Raw genomic sequence first — 4,685 nt, forward strand, 5'->3', positions numbered from 1 at the left:
CCTCCTCTCACTAGACTATAAAAATATAACTTATCACAAAATTCTACTAATACTATATTTTTACATTCTCTTGAGTACCTTGCCTATTTTTTTTATTCTTAATGCTTTTATCAAGTTCTTTGTCAATTTGTGTTTAAATTATTATAACCTCAGGATTGATAACTATTTTATCTGTGGTTATTTTAGTTATTCACTGATGTGTTAACAAAGCAACAAAACAACAGACAAAAAAAAGAAAACCCTCCAAATGTCAGAGGCTTCAAAAAGCAAGTATTTCATCTCACCATTAGTATGTCCAAAATATGAGCAATTCTTCTCTGGCTTCCTCTGGGGTCACTCTGGAGTTACCGGATGATATTAAACCGGTTATTGAGTTGATCTGGAGTGTCTAAGATTACTTCTCCCATATGCTTGAATTTTGGCATGGACTCTCAGAAAAATAAGTTCATCTGGGCAAGTCTCCCTCCAGAGGTCAATTACGGGTCTCTAAACAGTTTCACTAGGAGAGTGGACTTCTGACCATGCAGCCTGAAGTTGCCCTTCCTCTTACAGGCAAGACTCAGAACACGTGATATTGCAGCATTTACCGTATTCTATTGATCCTAGGTAGTTAGCAACTACAGCAGACTCAAGTGGAAGGGGACAGATAACATCCATCCTCTCACTGCAGGAATGTCAAAAATGCACCACCATCTTTAATCCACCAGTCTTCCCTGTGGCCATAAAGACTCTGCACCTATCTTTCATCTGACATTTCTGATTTATCTTACAATTTTCATGTCATTTTACAGAAATTCTGCCATGAAAGTCTCCTTCCTGAAGCACAAGGCTGATATTCCATTATGGGAAAACCATAATTACTATTCTGAACCCCCACTCTTACTATACATATTTACTTGTCTCCTTAGTTTGCTGTTGCCCCTTACTATTCCTTTTCTGTTTTGGATCATATTGCAAGCTTCCTGATTCAAGCACATGATAAATGGCAGTCTGCTTTAACACTGTCATCAGAAGAAAGACTTTATCTCATGGAGTTAATAATGTTATATCAATTACGATACTTTCTGTTACAAGATATAGGAAGCTCTATTCAACCACCTTATAAAGTAAAAGAAAAATATTCTTTAGTTCACCAAATAAAAATCTCAAAGGTATTATGGTTTGAGGCATCCAGTCATCAAGTGGCCTGGAGGTTTCTTTTCCTCCTGTTCTTCCCTCAGCCCTGTGTTGATTCATCTCTCCTTTGGTGATAAGTTGGTAGTAACGGTTTACCTCTTGAAATTTGGGTCAAAATTGCAACACAGATCTATGCCCATATAAATAACTGTTAAAGGATATGAGACTTAAGTGACTGGCTCACACAGATAAAGATGTGCCTCTGAGTCTGTGGGAGGAGAGCAAGTGAACACACCGTTAGGTGGCTAGGCAGATATGAACAGGACAGGGAATGGATGCAGTTAGGTTGTTTTCGATGGGTCTGGGTCAGGCTGACCTGGGCTATTATGGGAATGAGGCTGATTAACACCCTGCAGGTGGGTTGTTAGTAAAACCTTGCAGGTGTGGCCAGGCACAGGTGGCTCAGGCCTGTAATCCTAGCGCTCTGAGGCCAAGGTGAGGTGGCCTTTAGCCATTGATCTAAGGAGTTCATGGCTAGCCTGAGCAAGAGCGAGTTCTGTTTCTACAAAAAAAAAATAGAAAAATGAGAAGGTCATTGTGGGGGGCATCTATAGTCCCAACTACTCAGGAAGCTGAGGCAGGAGGATTGCTTGAACCCAGGAGTTTGACGTTGCTGTGAGCTAGGCTGACACTACTGCATTCTAGTCTGGGTGACAAAGTGAGACTCTGTCTCAAAAAAAAAAAAAGACTTTGCAGGTGGCCTGTTTTGAGACCAGAGTTAATTAAGACCCCGGGGGACTTCCAAGAAGGAGCTGATGTTCCTCACAGTCTATGTAAAACCCAAAGGCTGCACTTTCCATAGGGCCTGCAGTCACTAGGAGGGGGGCCTGGCTTGCTGTGCAGGTTATTAATGAATATTGTCTTTTTCTTACTAAAACCTTACTTGTTTTCTTCAATTATTTTGGGACTATCTGGAGCCACCCTGCCACTCTAATATTTTGGTGAGCTCACCAGGAAGAGGTATGTTTCCATGATTCACTTTCACTTTTAACTCCTTCTTCTATTACTGAAGCAGTGCAGGTGGTTGTGTGGGAGGGCCTTCCAGAGAGTCATCTGTTCTGTTTTACAGCAGCTTAGACAGGGGTCATGGTATGAGTGAGAATCCGTCCGAAGCCAGTCTCTTTGATACAAAATAAGCATTATTATAATCATCTCACTTTAGAGTGCTTAGCAAATATCCAGCATATATATAAACTATAAAATACTTTATCTTTTTCTTTCCTTATGTACCAAGTTTCTGTCCTCTGTATGTTATTTGAGGACAGGTCGTGAGAAATCTGACATAGCTCAGGGCTTGAACGTTTTGGGTGCTGAGATATTCTGTGACTTGCGATCATGTTTTTACAACACTTTCAATGTCTTTGAACACCATTTATTCTTCTGATAGGCATATTGGTTTGTTCAGAATCTTCTGTTCCATTGATCACTACCTTCTGCTTATTCATTTAATCCTAGACAGCAGAAAAATATTGATCTTTTGCTTGGACTTTTATCTGCCATTTCTAAATCTTTCATACTTTGGTTGACCCTATATGTGATAGATTCTATATCTTTGTCTTGATATTCAGGCCCTAAGTTCTTGCCATTAAACCCAAATTTGCCTCTATTTACAGGTCCGTCAGATCCCTTTTCAGGAAAAGTTCCCAGGGGTGCTCCATTATGTAGGGACCTACCTGAAGGATCCAATTATCTAATGCAGGAAGATTCTTCTGTCTTGTTTCCATTTCTTTCTCAATATTTAATTGTACAGTTCATTTAAAATTTTGCAAAACTCAGTTATTGAATTTTCAAATGATCCTATCAGCATGTATTCTGCTTTTTGTTTTATGCTACTTGCTATTTCACAATAAATAATAAGTTTTATCTATTCATGGAAACCGATCAATGGTTACCACTGTAGTGGCCCAAATAGTTGGATTTACATTGGAAAGAAAAAAAAAAATTGTCTCTGCTGGTCTATCAAAAAGAGGTGTGATGCCAGCAGATGCATTTTGGCAGCATATTTATGCAAGATTTCAGTCATGACCTATTTGGTTCCATCCACCCTGACTTTGGGGAAACATACTTCTTTTTCTAATGGGAGATATATGAATACCATAACTTCTTTAATTGTTATCCAGAGATCTGCTTGAAACAAAGTGTACAAGTAAGGTTTGGGACAAGAATCAAAGACCGGGGGAAAAAGGAAAGAAACTGAATATCTTCTTCTGCTGGATTTTATGTCTCGATGCTATCCAAGCACCAAGATTTCTGGGGTGGCAAAGAGGAAGCATTTGGATTTGCAATGAACAAATGTGTCCCAAACTCTTAATTTCAAAATGACAAAAAAAAGGCTTGTGGCTCAGTCCAGATAAGTTTAGAAGTGTCACTGCCCAGCACCCCTTTCAGAATTGCCACCCACATTTCTCTGGATACTTGGAATATCAACCATGGTGCTGGAGTGTGGTCTCTTCTGGGGCTTGTCTGTTGCTAAAGTGATTTGCTTGCCCAAGGTAATATGGCCTTTTCTGTGATCACCTTTATCCCAGAAGTTGATGCTTAACTTTCCTTCTGTTATAAAGATCCAGCTACCATGCCTTATAGAGGCCCAACTTGGTGGCCAGCTTAGCTCCAGGACTCCTAAGGGAACAGCTTAGGTCTTTGCGGTGATCGTGCACCAGCCTGACCTTCCCCTCCTCAGTCCTTGGTTCTTTCCTTCCACACAGGAGTTGCTTCGGAAAGCACTCCCTAATAAACTTCCCGCACGACAAATCTCCAGCTCCGAGTCAGTTTCCCAGGGAACATGACCTGCAACAGCGAACATATGACTTGTTACAGAAATGTAATGAAATTTTCTGCATCATTTTGTCATACAAAGGTTTTCTGGTGTCTCATGGGCTTGCACTGGATAAACAAAAATAGCCGGGCTTATTCTGATGCCAAAATAATTATGATCAAATAAACCACTGGGTAGAAATTAAGGTAAGATTAAAATGCAAGATGAAGTTACATGCTTCTTTTGCTTGTTGGATCATAATAGAAGATAAATATCACAGAAAAATTAGATGATAAATTAATAATAGGATCAGTGTTTTATTCTCAAACTTATATGGTGTCCTTTAGTTCATTAAAAGAGTTAAATTTGAAATTGAGAGAGAGAAAAATGACATGATGGAAGATAAATCTTCTGGCGGCGCCTGTGGCTCAAAGGAGTAGAGCGCCGGCCGCATATACCAGAGGGACAGGTTCAAGCCCAGGCCCAGCCAAAAACTGCAAAAAAAAAAAAAAAGAAAGATAAATCTTCTACATAAACTAGACTAAACCAGGAATTTCCAAGGTCAAATACTTGGCCCTATTCACTTTGGAAACAACAGCCCTGTGTCGTGATAGGACATAGAGGCTAAACAAATACAGTAGAACTTCTGTAAGATGACCACCCCAGGGACTGTGCCACACTGGTCACCGTAAGGAACTAGGCCTACTGTGATCCATACATGCGGGTATGCTGGTCTATTGGAAATTAGGTCAGC

This window comes from Otolemur garnettii, unplaced genomic scaffold (assembly GCF_000181295.1).
Source record: "Otolemur garnettii isolate 467f Iridium unplaced genomic scaffold, OtoGar3 scaffold00061, whole genome shotgun sequence".
Lineage (NCBI taxonomy): Eukaryota > Metazoa > Chordata > Mammalia > Primates > Galagidae > Otolemur > Otolemur garnettii.